Raw genomic sequence first — 25292 nt, 5'->3', positions numbered from 1 at the left:
AGGCCCCTTTCACACGGGCGAGTTTTCTGCGTGGGTGCATTGCGTGAGGTGAACGCATTGCACCTGCACTGAATCAGGACCCATTCATTTCTATGGGGCTGTGCACATGAGCGGTGATTTTCACTTATCACTTGTGCATTGCGTGAAAATCGCAGCATCCTCTATATTGTGCGTTTTTCACGAAGTTAATGGGGCTGCGTGAAAATCGCAAGCATCCGCAAGCAGGTCCTGAAGAAAGAACAGGAGATAACCATGTTATAAGGGAAAATAATAAAATTGACAGAATACTGAACCCAAACCCGAAATTCTGTGATGAAGTCCAGATTCGGGTGTGGGTACCAAACATGCCGATTTTTCTCACGCGCGCGCAAAACGCATTAAAACGCTTTGCACTCGCAGGGAAAAAATGTGCACCCGCATCTTTTCCCACAACGCACCTGCAACGCCCGTGTGAACACAGCCTAAGGCCTCTTTCACACGGGCGTCCCGGATTTCCTCCGGATGCGTCGCGTGTGCATTGCGGGAAACCTGCGCGAGTAGGCACGCAATTGCAGTCAGTTTTCCCCGCGAGTGCAATGCGTTATGCACGCGTATGAAAAAAAACTGAATGTGGTACCCAGACCCGAACTCGGACTTCTTCACTGAAGTTCGGGTTTGGGTTAGGTGTTCTATTCATTTTAGTATTTTCCCTTATAACATGGTTCTTAATACAGAATGCTTACTAAAATGTGGCTTGAGGGGTTAAAAAATAAAAAAAAATTAACTCACCTCATCCACTTGTTCGCGCAGTCGGCATCGTCTTCTTTCTTCTTCTATCAGGACCTGCAAAAGGACCTTTGATGAAGTCGTCGCGCTCACCAAGTGGAAGGATCTTCTATCTTCATTCAGCAGGACCTGCGCTGACGTCACCGCGCTCACCATGATTGCGTCATCAAAGGTCCTTTTGCATCTCCTGAAAGAAGAAGAAAGAAGACGATGCCGGCTGCGCGATCAAGTGGATGAGGTGAGTTAATTTTTTAACCCCTCAATCGACATTTTAGTAAGCATTCTGTATTAAGCATTCTGTATTAAGAATGCTATTATTTTCCCTTTTAACCATGTTATAAGGGAAAGTAATACAGTGATTAGACTTTAATGGGGTCCGGGGTCGCTCATCCCTATCGTCTCCTAGCAACCATGTGTGAAAATCACACCGCATCCGCACTTGCTTGCGGATTCTATGCGATTTTTACGCAGACCCATTCACTTCTATGGGGCCTGCGTTGCATGAAAAACGTAGAATATAGTACCTGCTGCGATTTTTACATAACGCACGAGTGATGCTTGAAAATCACTGCTCATCTGAACAGCCCCATTGAAGTGAATGGGTCCGGATTCAGTGCTGGTGCAATGCGTTCACCTCTCGCATTGCACCCGCGCGGAACTCTCGTCCGTGTGAAAGGGGCCTAAAGCAAACTTCACCTCTGCCGAATTGTATCCAGAAGATCCGTTACCCTAGGCAACAGGTTGTCCCCATCAGTCGTTACATACAAGCCTACACGGGACGCGTGGTTAAAATATCAAGGCTTTACAAAATGCGGAAGACATCCGTGTAATACCTGTAGGTTTGCCCACCAGACCAGAGTATTCGAGGATTCTTCCCATTCAGATAGTTTTCCGGAGATATATTAACCGTAATACAGACGGGGTCATTTCTAGCATCGAGCGTATTGCCTGTGATAAAACGTATATTGGTAGCACAAGGAGGAGGTTTAGGGCCGGATTCTGGGAGCATTTGAATTACATCCCTAACCCCCTAGCTACTGGTGTATCTACTGCAGCCAATCATTGTATTAATGAACATGGCAGAAGAAGAGATAGTCTCCGCACATAGGCCATAGTGGTCATCCCGCCAAGCGGAGGAGATATCAAACATAAAATCCTCCTGCGGGAGGCAAACTGGATTTTTAAGTTGAATACACGGTGTCCTATGGGACTCAGTCCTAGAAAAGAGCTCATGTATTTGTATCAGCATTGAACAGAATATTTCAGAGTGTAATCAATAAAGCTGGTCTGTCTGGTTTGTCTTCCAGTTATACATATATAACATTTTCCACCTCCCCCCTCTTTTTTCCTTTTTTTTTGTTTGTTTCCAGATTGTCTTTTTCTTGCTGTTTTTGCAGATTGATAATACAAAGCTTTTTTAATCATCATTTGTTAGCATTTTGCTGAGTTTTTAAGGGTTTTCTGCGTGGGGATGCAGAGGGTATGTTCACACTTTGATGTATGAGATTTATATGGAGTTTGTCAGCTCATTTTTAGCATTGACTATTTACATTGCTTTTTCTATTGCATCGATATAGATTTCTGCAACCTTTTGCTCCTGCAGTTTACTTTTTAAGATAACACATTTGGGTGTTAAATGATGTATTTCACAAATGGTTGGTTGGGTGGTTTGGCTTTCTAAGGGTTAAGCCTTGTCCTCCAATTCACTCCCCTCCCCTTTTGTGTTCTATTGGAGGATTTGGACTATTTTACCCTGAAAGCCAAGCCACACCTGAGGTGATGAGTAAGAACCTGGCTGGTTCCAAACATGTTATCCGAGCGGTGGAGGGAGATCAAATAAGGAAGTTGGCAAAATGTTATCCTGGAACTGTTTCTTCTATTCGAACGTCACCTCTGTCTCCTCTGTCTCAGGACAATGAGACATGTGGAGTATTACAGGTGACCCCTGTAGTAGGTGGATGATGGGCTCCATCCTGAGGAGCAGCGAGTGCAATCTTCTCAGGAATCAAGCTGAATGGATTATTTTTCCTCCCATCATCATTTTGTTTATTAACTTGGCTTCGCTATTACTGTAATTTCCCTGAATTAATGGTGGATTCTTCTTTACGGTTTTGAATGCCGGGGTCCATGGTGGTGACCAGATGATCGGCGAGTGTAGGAGGTAAGTGACCGGAGGAGAATGGTTATACCTATAGACTGATAGACTCTGGCCGGTAGGTAGAAGCTGCTCTGAAAACAATGGAAAGCCACTTACCTACAGCCTGATACCCACCTCTAACCCCATTATACATAAATAGATATAAATAGGTCTGTGGCCATAATAAAGATGCTAAATACAAGGCATTACGGGGCACATACATGAGGCCTGCGCTGGCGGTGGATCCGTCGGTGTTATGTAGAGGCGCCGACCTAGACATAACTTCTGCGTATCCACCGCCGCTGATAACGGTCAGACAGTATCCTAGTGCTCTCATATTTACACCATTTTCTACACCTAAAACAGACATAGAAAATGGTAAACGAGACGGGTCTGCTGGCCCCTCCCCTTCCCCGCCCACACCACGCCCACTTTATTAGACCCGACGTGGGCAGAGAAAAGCCGCAGATTGCAGTGTAAAGCATCTCTGTGCCAGAAGTCCCAGTAGAAGTCTAATGAGTGCATGTTATAGAAAAGGAAAGATCGACCGGCAAAAAGTGAGCCCTCACACAGCTTTATAGATGTAAAATTAAAAAAAGTTATGGGGGTCAAAATATAACATAGTAACATAGTACATAAGGCCGAAAAAAGACATTTGTCCATCCAGTTCGGCCTGTCATCCTGCAAGTTGATCCAGAGGAAGGCAAAAAAAAACCTGTGAGGTAGAAGCCAATTTTCCTCACTTTAGGGGAATAAAAATTCCTTCCCGACTCCAATCAGGCATCAGAATAACTCCCTGGATCAATGACCCCTCTCTAGTAGCTATAGCCTGTAATATTATTACGCTCCAGAAATACATCCAGGCCCCTCTTGAACTCTTTTATTGTACTCACCATCACCACCTCCTCAGGCAGAGAGTTCCATAGTCTCACTGCTCTTACAGTAAAGAATCCTCTTCTATGTTTGTGTACAAACCTTCTTTCCTCCAGACGCAGAGGATGTCCCCTCGTCACAGTCATGGGGATGAATAGCTGATGGGAGTGATCTCTGTACTGACCCCTGATATATTTATACATATTAATTAGATCTCCTCTCAGTCGTCTTTTTTCTAAAGTGAATAACCCTAATTTTGATAATCTTTCAGGGTACTGTAGTCCCCCCATTCCAGTTATTACTTTAGTTGCCCTCCTCTGGACCCTCTCCAGCTCTGCTATGTCTGCCTTGTTCACAGGAGCCCAGAACTGTACACAGTACTCCATGTGTGGTCTGACTAGTGATGTGTAAGGTGGTAGGACTATGTTCTCATCACCGGCATCTATGCCCCTTTTGATGCAACCCATTATCTTATTGGCCTTGGCAGCAGCTGCCTGACACTGGTTTTTGCAGCTTAGTTTGCTGTTTATTAAAATTCCTAGATCTTTTTCCATGTCAGTGTTACCGAGTGTTTTACCATTTAATAAGTACGGGTGACTTGCATTATTCCTTCCCATGTGCATAACTTTACATTTGTCAGTGTTAAACCTCATCTGCCACTTATCTGCCCAAGCCTCCAATCTTTCCAGATCGCTCTGTAGTAGTATACTGTCCTCTGTAGTATATATACAGTATACTGTCCTCTGTAGTATATATACCGTATACTGTCCTCTTCAGTGTTAATTACTTTACACAGTTTAGTGTCATCTGCGAAAATTGATATTTTACTATGCAAGCCTTCTACAAGATCATTAATAAATATATTGAAGAGAATAGGGCCCAATACTGACCCCTGTGGTACCCCACTAGTGACAGTGACCCAATCTGAGTGTGTACCGGTAATAACCACCCTCTGTTTTCTATCACTGAGCCAGTTACTTACCCACTTACAGACGTTTTCTCCCAGTCCGAGCATTCTCATTTTATAAACTAACCTTTTATGTGGTACGGTGTCAAATGCTTTGGAGAAGTCCATTGATTCGCCGCTGTCAAGTCTAGAACTTACCTCCTCATAGAAACTGATTAAATTTGTTTGACATGATCGATCCCTCACAAAGCCATGCTGATATGGCGTTATTTGCTTATTTCTGTTGAGATGCTCTAATATAGCATCTCTCAGAAAACCTTCAAACAGTTTACCCACAACAGATGTTAAACTTACCGGCCTATAGTTTCCAGGCTCTGTTTTTGGACCCTTTTTGAATATTGGCACCACATTTGCCATGCGCCAGTCCTGTGGGACATTCCCTGTCAATATAGAATCTGCAAATATCAGAAATAAGGGTCTGGCTATGACATTACTTAATTCCCTTAGGATACGAGGGTGTATGCCATCTGGTCCTGGCAATTTGTCTATTTTAATCTTTTTAAGTCGCTGTTGTACTTCTTCCTGGGTCAGACAGGGCACTTTTAATGGGGAATTTATTTCAACATTCGGCATGTCATCTGACAGTTTATTTTCCCCCAAATATGGCAATGGAAAGAAAAAAGAAAATAAATTTTTTCAAGGTTTTTATTTTTTTCTAGTATTAAAATGCAAGAAAAACAATGAAGTGCGGTATCGTTCTAATCGTACTGACCTGGAGAATGAAGAGCACAGCTCGGTTATCCCCCATAGGGAACGGTGTGGAAATAAACAAAAACATAAAATGTGGTAGAATTGTATTATTTTTTTATTTTTTTTTACAATTCCTCATTATTTGGATTTTTTTTTTCCAGCTCTCCACCTCATCATATGTAGAGTTGAGTGGACACCTGGATGTTCGGGTTCGGCAGGCTTGGCCAAACTTGAAAAAAATAAAATAAATCGGGTTCGGGACCCGAACTTGACCCCGAACCCCATTGAAGTCAATGGGGACCCAAACTTTTGGGCACTAAAATGGCTCTAAAATAGTCCTGGAAAGAGCTAGAGGGCTGCAAAAGGCATCAAAATGTGCTTAAGAGCATGGCAACTGTTCTGCAAACAAATGTGGATAGGGAAATGACTTGAAATAACATAAAATACAGAAGAATTAAAAATAACAATCTGGATCTAGGAGTAGGAGGTTGAGGAGGCTGTGGATGTGGCGGTGTAGGTGGAAGCGGCGGTGAAGGAGGAATCGGTAGCCAACACTGTCACCCAGGCACAGCAGGGGTTTGTATACGCCAAAAATGGTAAAATGTCACCCGACAATTGAAAATAAGATTTTTTTTTCAATTTAGGGCACTAAAATTGGCACTTTTTTGCATTAAAATGGCTCTAAAATAGTCCTTGAAAAGGCTAGAGGGATGTAAAAGGCAGTAAAATGTGCTTAAGAGCATGGCAACTGCTCTGCAAACAAATGTGGGTAGGGAAATAACTTAAAATGAAATAAAATAACTAAAAATTACAAATTATTAACCTGCAACTCAGAGAAGGAGGTGGATATGGAGTCGGAGGTTGAGGAGGCGGTGAATGTGGTGTTGTAGGTGGAGGCAGCAATGGAGGAGGAGGAGGAGGCAACAATGTTTTTTTTTATTTTTTACTGGGTAGGTAGCCCCCAAAATATTGGGACAAATAAAAAAAAATAAAAAAATCATTGCACTTGACTTGAGTACAATAATGTATGTTTGATGGTGGTATACATGTCTATTCTGTACAAGGTACAGACAAGACTTGAGGGATCCATGCCTGGTTCATTTTAATGAACGTCAGCTTGTCCACGTTGGCTGTTGACAGGCGGCTGCGTCTGTCTGTAATGACGCCTCCTGCGTGCTAAATACACGTTCAGAGAGTACACTGGCTGCAGGGCAGGCCAGCACCTCCAAGGCATACAGGGCTAGCTCAGGCCATGTGGACAATTTGTAGACCCAGAAGTTGAATGGGGCAGAACGATCAGTCAGTACGTTTAGGCGTGTGCACAGGTACTGCTCCACCATGTTGTTCAAATGCTGCCTCCTGCTAACACGCTCCATGTCAGCAGTTGGGGCCGGTTGTTACGGCGAGGTGACAAAGCTTTTCCACATGTCGGCCATGCTAACCCTGCCTTCTGAGGTGCTGGCGCTGACACAGCTGTGCTGACACAGCTGCGTTGGCGACCTCTTCCTCCTCCCCTGCCTTCGCCTTGTGCTTCCACTTGTCCCCTGGCGTCAGTACCAGCGTGCGCCTGTAGTCGCGCATCTTCCGATCACGCTCCAGTGAGGGAATTAAGGACGGCACATTGTTTTTGTAACGGGGATACAGCAGGGTGGCCACCCAGTAATCAGCACAAGTTAGGATGTGGGCAACTCTGCAGTCATTGCGACGGCACTGCAGCATGTAGTCGCTCATGTGTGCCAGGCTGCCCAGAGGTAAGGACAAGCTGTCCTCTGTGGGAGGCGTATCATCTGCGTCCTCCGTATCCCCCCAGCCATGCACCAGTGATGTGCCCGAGCTGCATTGGATGCCACCCCGCTGTGATGCCACCTTAGACAATAGATGTCTAACCCCCCCACCTCTATTCAAGCTTGGTTTCTCCATTTTTACGTAGATTTTTACGTCACGTCTCGTTTGTACCAATCGGCCTCCTTATCCAAAACACGTACTTGACTGTCTTCAAAGGTGTGACCTGTTCCTTTTAGATGTAAGCTTGGAGAAGCCAAGCTTGAATAGAGGTGTGGGGGGGGGGGGGGGGGGGGTTAGACATCTATTGTCTGCCACATACAATGCTGTCTTGACACCTTTTTCTGGGAAGTCTTTATCACCTACTGACTCCAATTAGGATAATGGAATCAACACCTTTGACCCAATGCTGGGTATAATTACCAGATGTGGATTCAGTTACATATTTATTCCCAGCATTTTTGTACAGTCACTCAGAATTGAGAAAGCTCGTTGGAAGAACGAGTGAAACGTTTCTAAGAAATCTACAGTACGTCCAGTTGCCTTGAATTATTCTTTACAGATATGTGTTTCGTCATCATCAAAGACGTGCTGAGGTGGTATTCCCATGTCCTCATCAGTAAACATAAGTGGTTGTGCCTCAGTGCATTCTATGTCTTCCACCCCTGGGGAAGGGCTAGGTGGATGCCCTTGGGAAACCCTGCCAGCAGAGTCTTCAAATAGCATAAGAGACTGCTGCATGACTTGAGGCTCAGACAGGTTCCCCTGGGGTTCCCGGGGGTGATGTGACAGACTGATGGGCTTGGGTTTCAGGCGCCACCTGTGCACTTTCTGCAGAAGACTGGGTGCGAGATAATGCGAACGTGCTGGATCCACTGTCGGCCACCCAATTGACTAGCGCCTGTTCCTGCTCAGGCCTTACCAGCCTTAGAACGGCATTAGGCCCGACTAAATATCGCTGTAGATTCTGGCGGCTACTGGGACCTGAGGTAGTAGGTTCAGTAGGACGTGTAGCTGTGGCAGAACGGCCACGTCCTCTCCCTGCACCAGAGGCTCCACCAACACCACGACCATGTCCGCGTCCCTTATTAGATGTTTGCCTCATAGTTAGCGTTTACAAAGCAAAGTAAAAAGTGGTTAAGTCTGTTAAAAAAAATTAACTCCCAATAAAAACCCTGATGTAGGGTATTGCACTAAATATTTTTTTTTTTAACTCTATATGACAGCGGAATTTGTGGCCTAAATGTGACACTCACTTATGCACGTGAAATTCCAGATGTGCAGTATATCAGAGGCTTTTTTCACCCCAGTGACCAAAAAGGAGTATTTCTGTCCTAAATGCAACAGTCATGCTTGTCTAATCCCAGATGTGCAGTATATTAGAGTTTTTTTTTTCAGCAGTAGTTGGCTCAGGGCAGGCTTAAAAGAATTGTGCACTGCACCCACAAAACACTTTTTCTGTAGATCGCTGAGTACATAAACCAGTTCTTGATAAGATCGCTCCCTGATCTCTCCCTCACAGCAGCTGCAACCTCTCCCTACACTAATCCGAGCAGAGTGACGGGTGGCTCTACGTGGCTCCAGCTTAAATAGAGGCTGGGTAACATGCTGCACTGGCCAATCATAGCCATGCCAATAGTAGGCATGGCTGTGATGGCCTCACGGGGCAAGTAGTATGACGCTTGTTGATTGGCTGCTTTGCAGCCTTTCAAAAAGCGCCATTAAAAACACTGAACCCGAACTTTTACGTAAATGTTCGGGTGCCGAAAAACCTAAAGTTCGGTACGAACCCGAACTTTACAGTTCGGGTTCGCTCAACTCTACTGCCGGTTCCTTTGAAGGCATATCGTTGTTTCCGGATCTGTCGGCGGTGACACTAGCTAAAAGGAAAGAATTCGCCCCCCTTACCAGGATACTTCGGGAGAAGCAAATCCGTTATAGATGGGGCTTCCCAGTGAAACTTATCATTGCGCAAAATGGCGTCCTCCACGTGTGCGCAACGCTGAAAATTGCTGCAGAGAAGTTGAAAGCCTTGGGCCTGCTTCCTGAAGACGCTCAGCTGTCAGGAGACCTACACCGACGACAGGCCAAAATTCCCGTGGAGTGGAACCCGGCAAGAGCTGGTATTTGGTGCTGTAAGGTAACGGAAAGACTCGCTTCCTTACACCCCATATTTCAAGGGGCAATAACCCCCTCTTCCACTTTACCCATATGAAGCATTTTACTAGTGCTTCTACTTTTCTGTTTTATCATGTTTTTTATGCTTCTCTTGTTATAGTCTCTTCCATGGTTATAACTGTGAGTCAGGCAAATGGCGAAGCTTATTTTCCGTATGTGCAATCGGAGCAGCGTAGAACTGGTATGTTTTATTATATCAACGGGTATCAAAATGTATTCTCTGAATGTAAAGGGGTTAAACTCCCCTCATAATAGGAGATGGTTATGGGCAGATGCCACTACTCCCCAATGTAATGTACTTATGGCCCAGAAAACCCACTTGTTACCAGTAGATTCCCACAGGTGTAAACACCCCGATTTTCCGCACATTTACTACTCCCCTGTGTTTAAAAAAAAGAAAGCAGGAGGTCTGGTGGCAATAAAGAGAACTGTGGCATTTACTCTATCCTCCCTGGCAACGGAGGTTATATTATTCTAACAGGCCTACTAGATAATTTACCGGTGACCATAGCCACGGTCTATGCGCCTAATACTAGACAAGTATCCTTCCTTTCCGTAAACTCTGATCTATGGCTTCGGGCTCCATTGTGGTGGGGAAGGTGGGAATTTTAACATTCTGGCAAATGCTGAATTAGATTGTAGTAGTCAAACCCCGACATACAGACGGGATCTTAAATCCCTTATAGCAGAAACCAAGCTCCATGATACATGGAGGTACCATCATGGTGGGGAACGAGACTACACGTTCTTATCGCAGTCCCATTTATCGCACTCCAGAATAGACTATTTCCTTATCTCTTTTGATTTATTGTGCAAGTCTATTAATTCCGCAATTGGCCTCACGACATGGTCTGACCATGCACCCATAACTTTAGAAATCCAAACAGGCTTGCCGAGTCCCTCTCCCCCACAGTGGAGACTCAACGCCTATCTGCTGAAACGATTAGACAGAGTTGAGAGTATTGATAAGGCTATTCGAGAATTCTTTGACATAAATGACGGCCCAGAAATTTCTATAGGATAGGATTAGATACACAGCTCAGCAGACAGTATCACACAGGATAGGATTAGATACACAGCTCAGCAGACTGTATCACACAGGATAGGATTAGATACACAGCTCAGCAGACAGTATCACACAGGATAGGATTAAATACACAGCTCAGCAGACTGTATCACACAGGATAGGATTAGATACACAGCTCAGCAGACAGTATCACACAGGATAGGATTAGATACACAGCTCAGCAGACAGTATCACACAGGATAGGATTAGATACACAGCTCAGCAGACTGTATCACACAGGATAGGATTAGATACACAGCTCAGCAGACAGTATCACACAGGATAGGATTAGATACACAGCTCAGCAGACTGTATCACACAGGATAGGATTAGATACACAGCTCAGCAGACAGTATCACACAGGATAGGATTAGATACACAGCTCAGCAGACAGTATCACACAGGATAGGATTAGATACACAGCTCAGCAGACAGTATCACACAGGATAGGATTAGATACACAGCTCAGCAGACAGTATCACACAGGATAGGATTAGATACACAGCTCAGCAGACAGTATCACACAGGATAGGATTAGATACACAGCTCAGCAGACAGTATCACACAGGATAGGATTAGATACACAGCTCAGCAGACAGTATCACACAGGATAGGATTAGATACACAGCTCAGCAGACAGTATCACACAGGATAGGATTAGATACACAGCTCAGCAGACAGTATCACACAGGAGAGGATTAGATACACAGCTCAGCAGACAGTATCACACAGGAGAGGATTAGATACACAGCTCAGCAGACTGTATCACACAGGACAGGATTAGATACAGAGCTCAGCAGACAGTATCACACAGGACAGGATTAGATACACAGCTCAGCAGACTGTATCACACAGGACAGGATTAGATACACAGCTCAGCAGACTATATCACACAGGACAGGATTAGATACACAGCTCAGCAGACAGTATCACACAGGACAGGATTAGATACAGAGCTCAGCAGACAGTATCACACAGGACAGGATTAGATAAACAGCTCAGCAGACAGTATCACACAGGAGAGGATTAGATACACAGCTCAGCAGACAGTATCACACAGGATAGGATTAGATACACAGCTCAGCAGACAGTATCACACAGGATAGGATTAGATACACGGCTCAGCAGACAGTATCACACAGGATAGGATTAGATACACAGCTCAGCAGACAGTATCACACAGGAGAGGATTAGATACACAGCTCAGCAGACAGTATCACACAGGACAGGATTAGATACACAGCTCAGCAGACAGTATCACACAGGAGAGGATTAGATACACAGCTCAGCAGACAGTATCACACAGGAGAGGATTAGATACACAGCTCAGCAGACAGTATCACACAGGAGAGGATTAGATACACAGCTCAGCAGACAGTATCACACAGGAGAGGATTAGATACACAGCTCAGCAGACTGTATCACACAGGACAGGATTAGATACAGAGCTCAGCAGACAGTATCACACAGGACAGGATTAGATACACAGCTCAGCAGACTGTATCACACAGGACAGGATTAGATACACAGCTCAGCAGACTATATCACACAGGACAGGATTAGATACACAGCTCAGCAGACAGTATCACACAGGACAGGATTAGATAAACAGCTCAGCAGACAGTATCACACAGGATAGGATTAGATACACAGCTCAGCAGACAGTATCACACAGGAGAGGATTAGATACACAGCTCAGCAGACAGTATGGTGGCCACCTGACTGTCTAGGGAGGGTGGACAGGGACTGTTGGTCCTCCCCACCCCTTTTTTCCCTCTCCCTCCCTTTTAGCCCCTGTGGGGTTGTTTTCTGTCCCCTTGTGATTTGAAGGTTTAGGAGGATAGGAAGGGGTTCATTGCGGTTCCCGGGAGAAGGAGGAGGCGGGGGCTAGCGGTTTACTTAAGCCTGGTTCCCGCCTTCCTCTTCCTCTATGAGCGGAAGCGTGGTGCAGTGTGTGCAGCTCCGCATGAAGATGGCCGCAGGTGATGCTCCCTTGCGGGAGGTTTTGCTGGCGAGAATGGCGGAGGGGGGTGAGGGATGGCTGCGCTCATTTCTGGACAGCCTTGGGCCTCCCTTGCCTTCCTTCTCCCCTGGTGTGGTGGATACTGCTGGGGAGGTTGTCCCTAATACATGCCCGAGTTCCTCAGCGGGGGGCCGGCGGTCTGCTCGGCGAATCCGCCCCCCCCCCCCCCGCTAGGCTTGGTCACAGTCCCCCCCGTTTTTCCCCTGTTACCTCGGGCGCTGCTGTCAGTGCTGGTTCTTCTCGGGCCAGCCGGCAGCTCCCCCCCCCCCCTGCGTTACTGCAATCTTTGTTGCCTCCACCTCCACCGCCTCCCCAGCGGTCACGCCAGTGCAGGGTGCGTTCTAGCTCCTCCTCGTCCCAGGAGGGCAGTAGGCGCTATAGGCATGGATCCCGCAGACGTCACTCGCGCCGCAGATCCGTGGGTTCATCGCGGAGTGGACGTTTCAGATCCTCCAGATGGCGGTCGCAGTCTTCGTCCGACGGATCGGTATCGGCTTCGGGGGAGTCTGGTCGCGCTTCACGCTCTCGTCGCCAGAGGCGGTTGTCTCATCTTTCTTCCAGGGGGAGCAGCCTGGTCCCAGCGGCGTCTCTCCAGCCTGAGGTTCCGGTTTCTGTTCCTCCGGTTATGCCTTTACCGTCATCGTCTGGTGAGTACCAGTTTGCGGGTGCGTGGGGGGCGGGGGCTGGGGATGCTAGTACCGCCGCTTTGTTAAAAACGCTGTTGGAGCGGTTGCAGCAGCCTGCCCATCCGACGCCCGCTCCTCCTCCTGTAGTTAAGCCGGCGCCGGTTTTAGCGGGGGTTCACAAAGTGTTTTTGTGGGGTGAGCCTCCTGGGCAGTCACTTGGATGAGTCAGTTCGGGATAAGATTTGGGCGAATCAGTTCGTAGACATTTGGTCCCTAGTTTCAGTTGATCAACATACGGTAGATAGGGAGCTGCGTTTTTCGGATAAGCCTTCGGAGCGCAGGCCTCGAGTAGCGAAAACTATGAACAACTGGTTACAGGCTTTTTCTGTTTTGTGTTGCATTATGGGGCAGCGGCATCCTGAACGATGTTCAGAGCTTTTTGTTTACCAGGATATCATTTACAGTGCCTATAAATCGCACGGGGGTAGCGCTTGGTGGCGGTATGATGAGGAGTTTAGAAGGCGCTTGGCGTTGCATCCTGAGATGGGTTGGGGGGTTAAAGCGACGGATGCATGGTTGAGGTTGATGATGTCGCAGAGGCCTCCTCCCTTTCCAGCGGCGGCCACTGGTGCAGGGGGACCTTCTTCCCATGGACCGTTGGCCGTTCGCCGCCCTGGGCCCTGTTGGTTGTACAATGAGGGTACCTGCAGGTTTGCAGGGCTGTGTAGGTTTAAACACGAATAAGTGCACCCGACCTCCCGTTAAGTTCCCCAGACCAAACGAGCAAGCCAGCTTTAAGGACCCCGGTGAGCGTGGCCGAGATGGGACCCTGGTTAGACCAGTACCCCAATAAGCAGGCGGCCCCGCAACTTCGGTTTGGTTTTTCTTTTGGGTTCTTTATTCCTTTTGTCCTTAATCGTTTCCCGTTTTTTTCAGTTAATTTGAAGTCCGCTAGGGAGTTGCCGGAGGTCCTTAGGGAGAAGGTTTCTAAGGAAGTGTCCTTGGGTAGGATTAGGGGCCCGTTTTCTGTCCTGCCCTTCCCTAATTTGCGTGTTTCCCCTCTGGGTGTGGTCCCTAAAAAAGAACCGGTTAAGTTCAGGTTGATTCAGCACCTGTCCCACCCAAAGGACTCGTCGGTGAACGATGCCATTTGTCCGGAGGATGCTTCGGTGTCGTACGTTTCCTTTGACCGGGCGGTTTCCCTGGTCCGGGATGCCGGCAGGGGCGCCCTCCTGGCCAAGTCTGATATTGAGTCTGCTTTTCGCCTTCTCCCTGTTCATCCTGATTGTTTTCATTTGTTAGGTTGCTGCATGGACGGCCAGTATTACTATGACACGTGTCTCCCCATGGGCTGCTCTATTTCGTGTCACTATTTTGAAATGTTTGGTTCGTTTTTGGAGTGGGTCGTGCGGTATGAGTCGGGCTCTTCGTCCGTGTTACATTATTTGGATGACTTTCTTTTTGTAGCCCCGGGTGTGGACGATGGTTGCTTGCGCTTGCTGAATACCTTTTTGGTCGTGATGTCTCGGTTCGGAGTCCCAATCTCGGCGGATAAGACGGAGGGCCCGGTTACACGTTTGTCTTTTTTAGGAATCGAAATCGATACAGTGGACATGGTCTTCCGGTTGCCGTTGGACAAGCTTCAGAAGATCATGGGTTTGATTGGTGGGTTTTTGGGGGTCGCGAAGGTTACACTTCTAAAGTTGCAGTCGCTGTTAGGCCTGTTATGTTTTGCGTGCAGGGTAATGCCCATGGGGCGGGTCTTTGCGCAGCGTTTGTCTCTGGCTACTAGAGGGGTTAAGTCTCCTCGTCGCCACATTTGGGTCACTAAGTCTATGAAGGATGATTTGCGGATCTGGAAGTCCTTTTGTCACTACCAGAGCTTTGAGACGTTCTCAAAGCTCTGTGTCTCCACCCCTGTGATGATGTCACTTAGGGTTGGAGGTTTTCTCACTGTTCTGTTTCTCCGCCCCTGTGATGAGGTCTTACTCTCAGCTGTCTCTCCTGCGTTTGATTTCTCTGCCTTTAAATCACCCCTCCTCCTATTGCAGGGCGTGGATTATATATTCTCCTTTCAGTTGTAGCTCTGCCTTGAGTATCTTCACTCCTTTAGCTACTAGTTCTCTGGACCTGTGTTCTGCTGCTGCAAGCACTCCGGATATTGCCAGCGGTCCTTGGATCCGTCTTCTCTACGGCTGCAGCTCCATCAGCTAAGTGTGCAGACTTTGTTATGTACCTGGTGATTTCCTGACTGGATCTGAGGTGGCCCCGGTTCCCTCCTTATTCTGTGCAGGGCATCGGAGGCCGTGCCCCTTCCACTATTGTAGGGGTTACAGGGCTCATCAGTCTAAGGTACGCGGGCATGCCTCGTTCCACCATTTGGATCCGGGCATGTGCTTTAGCAGCATAGGGAGAGTGTTGAGGGTCTGACAGGGGTCACCCTTTCTCTTCCCTAGTTTGGGTCCGGTCAGTAGCTCTTTTTACTGTGTATACTCTTGTTACCCTTAAACAGCCGTGACATTATAATCCACCAAAACCGTCCTTGTTGACATGGATCCGCTTTCTGACCTGGTTGACCGCATGCAGGGTCTTTCTTTGGAAGTAGCGGATCTCCGTCAATCTCTGACTCAGCTACAAGCATTGGGCTCTGCTCCGGCTCATGGAGTCTGTTGCGAGCCAAAGGTCTCACTTCCGGAAACGTTCTCCGGGGGCAGTGAGAATTTTGTTCGCTTCAGAGAGGCATGTAAACTCCATTTTTGTTTGTGTCCCCACTCCTCTGGTAATGAGGAACAGAGGGTGAGGATTGTCATCTCCCTGCTCAGAGGTAATGCTCAGACTTGGGCTTTTTCGCTGCCATCAGGGGATCCTTCCCTGCGATCCGTGGAGAGGTTTTTTGTGGCCCTGGGGCAGATATATGATGACCCGGATCGTGTTGCTCTGGCAGAATCGAACTTACGTGTTCTATGCCAGAGCAAACTGTCTGCGGAGCTTTATTGTTCTGAATTTCGGAGATGGGCAGCTGATTCAGGCTGGAATGATGCTGCACTCCGAAGTCAGTTCTGTCATGGTCTCTCAGAGGGTTTGAAAGATGCCTTTGCTTTCCATGAGAGACCAACATCCTTAGAGTCTGCCATGTCATTGGCGGTACGCCTTGACAGGCGTCTAAGGGAAAGAAACAAGACCTCTCCCTCCAGCCATTGTCAGTCTAGGGGCAATGGTGCGGACTCATTCAGTATGCAGGGGTCTCATCCTGTCTCGCTCCCCTCTGAGGAGGAGCCCATGCAGCTAGGCCGTCTTGCCCCTGATAAAAGAGGATTTAGTCCTCAGAATATGGTGTGTTTTTGTTGTGGGGGCATAGGTCATTTGGCAAATGTTTGTCCGTCTAGGAGATTCCTGAACTGTACTAAGAGCGATAATAAGAGAAAAACCTCAAGAGGTGGATCATCAAGTTCTGCTTCATCTGCTACTTTGGGCAAAGTTGATGTGGGAATTGATGCTTTTCCTCTGACCTGCAGTTCCCGTTTTCTCCTGTCTGCCAGGGTGGCGCTAGAGAGCAAGGTCATTCCTTGTGAGATTTTTGTCGATAGTGGAGCGGCCGTCAATCTTATTGACACTCAATTTGTAGCTTTGCATGGGTTTCAGGTTTGTACATTAGAAAAGGATATACCTGTTTTTGCTATTGACTCTGCCCCACTCTCACAGAGATCTCTGAAAGGCATTGTTCACAATATCCGGCTAGCTGTAGGTGACACTCATGTGGAGGAGATATCTTGTTTTGTCCTTAACGGATTGCCTTCTCCTCTAGTTTTGGGGCTACCCTGGCTCACTAGACATAACCCCACTATTGATTGGCAAGGAAGGCAAATAAATGAGTGGAGTGACTTTTGTAGAGAGAATTGTCTCACAGCCACTCTTGCTGAGGTGTCTACTAAAACTCTGCCATCATTTCTCTCTGATTTCTCGGATGTGTTTTCCGAGAGCGGTGTTCAGGAGCTACCTCCTCACCGGGAGTTTGACTGTCCCATTAACCTCATTCCCGGCGCCAAGCTGCCAAAGGCACGCCTCTACAATCTCTCACAACCGGAGAGACTCGCAATGCGAACCTATATCTCTGAGAGTCTCGAGAAGGGGCATATTCGTCCCTCAAAGTCGCCTGTTGCCGCGGGTTTTTTTTTTGTTAAAAAAAAAGATGGCTCTCTGAGACCTTGCTTAGATTTTAGGGAGCTGAACCGTATCACGATTCGCGATCCCTATCCCCTTCCTCTGATCCCGGACCTCTTCAACCAAATTGTTGGGGCCAAGGTGTTTTCCAAATTGGATCTGAGAGGCGCGTACAACCTGGTCAGGGTCAGAGAGGGGGATGAATGGAAAACGGCCTTTAATACCCCTAACGGGCATTTCGAGAATCTCGTTATGCCTTTCGGCCTGATGAATGCTCCGGCCGTCTTTCAGCATTTTGTTAATAGTATTTTCTACCACTTAATGGGGAAATTTGTATTGGTGTATCTTGATGATATTTTGATTTTTTCCCCTGATGTTCAGACTCATCAGGATCATCTTTTTCAGGTCCTGCAGATACTGCGGGAAAATAAACTGTATGCCAAGCTGGAGAAATGTCTTTTTATGGTATCAGAGATTCAATTTCTGGGTTTTCTCCTCTCTGCTTCTGGTTTTCGCATGGATCCGGAGAAGGTCCGTGCTGTGCTGGAGTGGGAGCTTCCTGAAAATCAGAAGGCATTGATGCGCTTTCTGGGTTTTGCTAACTACTACAGAAAGTTCATTTTGAATTATTCCTCTATTGTCAAACCCCTTACTGACATGACAAAAAAGGGGACGGATTTTTCCTCTTGCTCGGAGGAGGCGCTTGCAGCCTTTTCTAAGATTAAAGAGAGTTTTGCGTCTGCTCCCATCTTGGTGCATCCCGATGTTTCCTTACCTTTTATTGTTGAGGTGGATGCTTCCGAGGTGGGTGTGGGTGCAGTTTTGTCCCAGGGCCCCTCTCCTGCCAAATGGCGACCTTGTGCCTTTTTCTCTAGAAAACTCTCCCCGGCAGAGAGAAACTATGATGTGGGAGATAGGGAGTTGTTGGCCATTGTGGCGAAACCAACCTCGCCACTGGGTTTTGGAGAGGGCTGTTTAAAAGCCTCTTGCCTCAGGATTATGGCCCATAGTAACTGTAAAGGAGAAGACAGACCGGCCGCACAGCTTAAATCTGTCTGTAGAATTGTATTTTATGTTATTATGCGTTCGGTTAAATTGTATGTTATGTGAGGGCACCCAGATAGCTAATATTATTGTATTCGTGTGGTCTGAGTGCCATTCACCTAATGATATGCACTCAGACTTGAGCTATCTGGGGATATGTTAAATGTCTGTGTTTGCTGTGGGGGTGTGCCATTGTGTGTTTGGGTGGTGATTCCTGTCCTGTTGTCTCCACATGTGTATTGGTGATCTCCCCTTTGTCCTGAGAGATAATTGGATTGTGTTCGGTCGTCTCCGGGACAGAGGGGAGGAAACCATGATGCATTGTGGGGATATGTTGTATCTGTCCTGTATCTGCAAAAACTGTAATAAAAACCAGGCTGGGTGTGCCAGCACTTCAGACCACTGCTTGACCCTCAACACGGAGCCTTGTCTCGTTATGGGGGGATTCCCTGTATGCTGTTGGAGACTGATTGCCAGGAGTGTAAGCTGACGGATACGCTTTTCCTGTTCGTCTGACTGACAGCTACTTGTGAGGTTCCAGTTTGGAGTGCTATTTTGTATCCAGTTCGGGAGGTTGGTGTTCTGCAGTAGCTGTGCCTGTCTCTCGGAAAGGGGCATATCGCCTAAACGGACTTTAACCCCTTGTCTGCTGAAACGGTGCCGTTACATTGGTGGCAAGCAGCGGGATCGTTCCTACAGCCAGAAGGACAGCTACAGGAGACACCATTTCTGTGGATTCTACAATTTAAGGGCAACGCATGTCTCAGTACAGTGACCCTAAAAGCACCAGGATGGAACCAGCAGTGGAGTACAGATACTCTGTGGAGGAATTTGACCGTATGATGTGGTTGCGGCTGAACTTCTTCGGACCCAATCCAGGTGAGAAATACGTGAAGTTCGTGAGGAATCTAGTGTCTACGACCCTACTATACCGGGCAGAAGGTGACGGTCAGCTGCCACGTTGGGTGGACCTCCATCGGAAGTTACGGTTGCGGGACAGTGGGAGCCCAGTCTCCATTCCCCAGCGGCAGTGTGAAGTGCAGGGAGGGGAGAGCAGCGGCCTCCCTCCCCAGCGGCAGGCTGAGTTACAGGGGGCAGAGGTAGTTGTTCCTGCCCCCCAGCAGCAGAGTGATATGCCGGGAAGGCAGTGTGAAATGCAGGGAGAGGAGAGCAGCGGCCTCCCTCCCCAGCGGCAGGCTGAGTTACAGGGGGCAGAGGTAGTTGTTCCTGCCCCCCAGCAGCAGAGTGATATGCCGGGAAGGCAGTGTGAAGTGCAGGGAGGGGAGAGCAGCGGCATCCCTCCCCAGCGGCAGGCTGAGTTACAGGGGGCAGAGGTAGTTGTTCCTGCCCCCCAGCAGCAGAGTGATATGCCGGGAAGGCAGTGTGAAATGCAGGGAGAGGAGAGCAGCGGCCTCCCTCCCCAGCGGCAGGCTGAGTTACAGGGGGCAGAGGTAGTTGTTCCTGCCCCCCAGCAGCAGAGTGATGTGCCGGGAAGGCAGTGTGAAGTGCAGGGAGAGGAGAACAGCGGCCTCCCTCCCCAGCGGCAGGCTGAGTTACAGGGGGCAGAGGTAGTTGTTCCTGCCCCCCAGCAGCAGAGTGATGTGCCGGGAAGGCAGTGTGAAATGCAGGGAGAGGAGAGCAACGGCCTCCCTCCCCAGCGGCAGGCTGAGTTACAGGGGGCAGAGGTAGTTGTTCCTGCCCCCCAGCAGCAGCATGATTTTTTGGGAATTGGGAGCCGAGTCTCCATTCCCCAGCGGCAGGCGGAGTTACAGGGGGCAGAGACAGTCGGTCCTGTCCCCCAGCGGCAGAGTGTCCTACAGGGAATAGAGAGCCCAGTCTCCTTTCCCCAGCAGCAGGACACTGTATTGGGAGCGGAGGCGGTCGGTCACTCTCCCCAGCGGCTGGAAGTATGTATGGGAGAGGAGCTCGCTACCCCCTCTCCCCAGCGGCAGCTTAACGCACCAGGGGGAGACAGTAAGCCCCACAACAGTGCAGATGGGACCGTGGTCTCTGCACTTACAGCACAGGGGGTAGAGACAGTCGGTCTCCCCCTCCAACAACCAGGCTCCAACCAGGCTTCTTCCGTGGTAGCGCTGGCACCAGGGCTGAGTACCGCTGATCCCTGCCCACAAAGCAACCTCCACTCCAAACCAGGGAGCAACACAGAGACCGGGAGTACCAGCTTCCAACATAACTTTGGTGGATTCACTGGACAGAGACATGCTACGAAATTCAGCAGGTCCAGTATTTTGTTGTGGGTGGCCTGCCAGACTAACTCAGGTACCGACCGGCGTGAGGTCAGGTATCTGGTTAGTCTTCCCTGGGGGGGGGAGATGTGTGGCGAAACCAACCTCGCCACTGGGTTTTGGAGAGGGCTGTTTAAAAGCCTCTTGCCTCAGGATTATGGCCCATAGTAACTGTAAAGGAGAAGACAGACCGGCCGCACAGCTTAAATCTGTCTGTAGAATTGTATTTTATGTTATTATGCGTTCGGTTAAATTGTATGTTATGTGAGGGCACCCAGATAGCTAATATTATTGTATTCGTGTGGTCTGAGTGCCAGTCACCTAATGATATGCACTCAGACTTGAGCTATCTGGGGATATGTTAAATGTCTGTGTTTGCTGTGGGGGTGTGCCATTGTGTGTTTGGGTGGTGATTCCTGTCCTGTTGTCTCCACATGTGTATTGGTGATCTCCCCTTTGTCCTGAGAGATAATTGGATTGTGTTCGGTCGTCTCCGGGACAGAGGGGAGGAAACCATGATGCATTGTGGGGATATGTTGTATCTGTCCTGTATCTGCAAAAACTGTAATAAAAACCAGGCTGGGTGTGCCAGCACTTCAGATCACTGCTTGACCCTCAACACGGAGCCTTGTCTCGTTATTGGGGGATTCCCTGTATGCTGTGGGAGACTGATTGCCAGGAGTGTAAGCTGACGGATACGCTTTTCCTGTTCGTCTGACTGACAGCTACTTGTGAGGTTCCAGTTTGGAGTGCTATTTTGTATCCAGTTCGGGAGGTTGGTGTTCTGCAGTAGCTGTGCCTGTCTCTCGGAAAGGGGCATATCGCCTAAACGGACTTTAACCCCTTGTCTGCTGAAACGGTGCCGTTACAGCCATCAAGTTGGCTTTCGAGGAATGGCGCCATTGGTTGGAGGGGGCCAGGCACCCTATCACCGTTTTTACCGACCATAAGAATCTGGTGTACCTGGAGTCGGCCAGGCGTATGAATCCGAGACAGGCCAGATGGTCTCTGTTCTTCTCCAGATTTAATTTTGTTGTTACTTTCCGCCCTGGGATCAAGAATGTGAAGGCTGATGCTCTCTCTCGCTGTTTTCCGGGAGGAGGAAACTCCGAGGACCCGGGTCCCATTTTGGCGGAGGGGGTTGTTGTTTCTGCTCTATATTCCGATTTGGAGGCCGAGGTCCAGGCTGCCCAGTCTGAGGCACCTGCCCGTTGTCCCTCCGGGAAGTTGTTCGTGCCTCCTGAGCTACGTCACAAACTCTTTAAGGAACATCATGATACAGTTCTTGCTGGTCACCCCGGGAGTAGAGCCACGGTAGATCTCATTGCTCGGAGATTTTGGTGGCCGGCTCTTCGTAAGTCTGTGGAGGGTTTTGTGGCGGCTTGTGAGACGTGCGCTCGCGCTAAGGTCCCTCGTTCACGACCTTCAGGTTCCCTTCTCCCGTTACCCATACCTTCCCGTCCTTGGACACACCTGTCCATGGACTTTATCACGGATCTTCCTCGTTCCTCGGGGAAGTCGGTGATCCTGGTGGTCGTGGACCGTTTTAGCAAGATGGCTCATTTCGTTCCTTTCCCTGGTTTACCCAATGCTAAAACGTTGGCGCAAGCTTTTGTCGATCATATTGTTAAATTGCACGGCATTCCCTCTGAGATTGTTTCCGATAGAGGCACGCAGTTTGTGTCCAGGTTCTGGAAGGCTTTCTGTTCTCGCCTGGGGGTTCGGCTGTCCTTCTCTTCTGCTTTTCACCCGCAGTCGAATGGTCAGACTGAGCGCCTCAATCAGAATCTGGAGACATATTTGCGCTGTTTTGTGGCAGAGAACCAGGAGGATTGGTGTTCATTTCTCCCTCTTGCTGAGTTTGCTTTGAACAACCGTCGTCAGGAATCTTCTGATAAGTCACCATTTTTTGGTGCATATGGGTTCCATCCGCAGTTTGGGACATTCTCGGGAGGGGCTCTTTCTGGTTTACCTGAGGAGGAGAGATTTTCCTCGTCTTTGTCTACCATTTGGCAAAAGATTCAGAGTAATCTCAGAAAGATGAGTGAGAAGTATAAGCGTGTGGCTGATAAGAGACGTGTGCCTGGTCCGGACCTGAATGTGGGTGATCTGGTGTGGTTGTCTACAAGAAATATTAAACTGAAGGTTCCCTCCTGGAAATTGGGCCCCAAGTTTATTGGGCCTTATAAAATGTTGTCAGTCATCAATCCTGTTGCCTTCCGCCTTGATCTTCCACGGGTTTGGAAGATACATAATGTTTTTCACAGATCTCTCTTAAAACCATATGTCCAGCCCACGGTACCCTCCTCTTTGCCTCCTCCTCCGATTTTGGTTGATGGCAATCTGGAGTTTGAGGTTTCCAGAATTGTGGACTCTCGCATTGTCCGCGGTTCTCTTCAGTACCTCGTTCATTGGAAGGGTTATGGTCCTGAGGAGAGGATGTGGGTTCCGATGTCGGACATTAAAGCCACTCGCCTTATCAGGGCATTTCATAGGGCTCATCCTGGGAAGGTGGGTCCTGGGTGTCCGGAGTCCACCCGTAGAAGGGGGGGTACTGTCACTACCAGAGCTTTGAGACGTTCTCAAAGCTCTGTGTCTCCACCCCTGTGATGATGTCACTTAGGGTTGGAGGTTTTCTCACTGTTCTGTTTCTCCGCCCCTGTGATGAGGTCTTACTCTCAGCTGTCTCTCCTGCGTTTGATTTCTCTGCCTTTAAATCACCCCTCCTCCTATTGCAGGGCGTGGATTATATTTCTCCTTTCAGTTGTAGCTCTGCCTTGAGTATCTTCACTCCTTTAGCTACTAGTTCTCTGGACCTGTGTTCTGCTGCTGCAAGCACTCCGGATATTGCCAGCGGTCCTTGGATCCGTCTTCTCTACGGCTGCAGCTCCATCAGCTAAGTGTGCAGACTTTGTTATGTACCTGGTGATTTCCTGACTGGATCTGAGGTGGCCCCGGTTCCCTCCTTATTCTGTGCAGGGCATCGGAGGCCGTGCCCCTTCCACTATTGTAGGGGTTACAGGGCTCATCAGTCTAAGGTACGCGGGCATGCCTCGTTCCACCATTTGGATCCGGGCATGTGCTTTAGCAGCATAGGGAGAGTGTTGAGGGTCTGACAGGGGTCACCCTTTCTCTTCCCTAGTTTGGGTCCGGTCAGTAGCTCTTTTTACTGTGTATACTCTTGTTACCCTTAAACAGCCGTGACACCTTTTTGCGATCTTATAATGGCCACACTTGTTACTTGTCTCGGGTTACCCCGAATTCCGATTTGTCCCTGTTTTCAGATGCCTCCGGATCTTTAGGTTTTGGGATGATTTTTGGAACTGAATGGTGTGCCGATGAGTGGCCTGTTACATGGCGGGAAGCTGGACTATGTAGGAACCTCACCCTGCTAGAGCTTTTCCCGATAGTTGTTTCGGTGGAGTTGTGGGGAAACAGGTTGTCCAACAAACACGTATCGTTTTGGACTGACAATTTAAGTGTGGTGTATGCAGTTAACAGTCTGTCGTCTTCTTCCCTTCCTTTCTCGTCCCTGTTGCTTCACCTAGTGCTACGTTGCCTTGAGTACAATATCTATTTCAGGGCTAGTCATGTTCCAGGGGTTGAGAACACAGTTGCTGATGCTCTCTCACGTTTTAGTTGGCAGGACTTTCGTTCCCTTCTGCCGGAAGCGGACCCGGTGGGCAGGAGTTGCCCGTCTTTCCTGTGGGAGTTGGTGACCAGCAGCTGATGTCCTTGGTCCGATCATCGGTTTCCCCTGCGACATGGCAGGCACATAGTAAGGCGTGGGCTGAGAGGTGTGGTATGGTGGGTTCCAGGAATGTGTGCACTCGGGATGACCTGCGTTTGGAGGTGACGATTGAATGGTTGTTGCGGTTGAGGGCTGCGAGTGTTTCGGCAGCGGTTGCGCAGCGAAGATTGTCGGGTGTTTCCTTTCATTTCAAGTTGCGCGGCTGGGTGGATGTTACTAGGCGGTTTATTATTCGTCAGGCATTGAGGGGTTGGAGGAAGGAATTTGTTTCGCAGGAGAGTCGGCGCCCTGTCTCGTTTAACCTGTTGTGCTGCCTCATTGGTAAGCTTCCTGAGGTTTGCATATCGCCTTTTGAGACGATGCCGTTCTCATGTAGTTTTAGCGTCGCCTTTTTTGCTGCTCTTTGAATTGGTGAGTTAGTGGCTCCTTCGGGTCTTAGGGCGGGTGGCCTTTCTTGTGAGGATGTGGTCTTGGGCAATGATTTCTTAAGGATTCGGGTTGTCCGCTCTAAGACGGATCAGTTTGGAAGGGGAGCGTGGATCTCTCTGCGTCCGGTCCCGGGGGTCGCTTGCCCGGTCCACCTAGTTACTGGTTACAGCGCACTGCGCCTGCCGTGCCGCAATTTCTTAGCGCATGCAGACGGTTCCCCGCTGACTAAGTTCCAGTTTGCTAGGGTCTTCCGGTCCTGTTTGGAGCTATTGGGGGTGGATCCCACTCTTTTCGTATTGGGGCAGCTACTGAAGCTGCTAGGGTGGGTCTGCCCGAATCTGAGGTTATGAGAATTGGTAGGTGGAAATCGGCTTGCTTCGCGAGGTGCGTTAGGCCGGATTTGTTGCTGTGAGGTGCAAACAAAAAAGAAAAAAAAAAAAAAAAGGTATTGTTGTTTCACAGGGATAAGTTTTTTATTATGTGTTTTGTTATTCCGGTTTTTGCTAACCCTTTTTTCTTGCAGGTGTGGTGCGACCGGCGGTGTGGATAGTCAG

The 25292-nt window shown here is 48.6% G+C and overlaps 1 protein-coding gene across 1 annotated transcript in view; it reads right to left on the bottom strand.

Annotated features, from left to right (window-relative positions):
* Positions 1 to 25292, bottom strand: part of LOC122945854 (E3 ubiquitin/ISG15 ligase TRIM25-like) — a 52145-nt gene that overhangs the window by 13135 nt on the left and 13718 nt on the right. The gene's annotated exons all lie outside the window — the stretch shown is intronic.

Source organism: Bufo gargarizans, chromosome 8, assembly GCF_014858855.1.
Source record: "Bufo gargarizans isolate SCDJY-AF-19 chromosome 8, ASM1485885v1, whole genome shotgun sequence".
Taxonomy (NCBI): Eukaryota; Metazoa; Chordata; class Amphibia; order Anura; family Bufonidae; genus Bufo; species Bufo gargarizans.
Note: the sequence above shows the minus strand (reverse complement) of the source record. Positions and strands in the feature narration are given on the sequence as shown.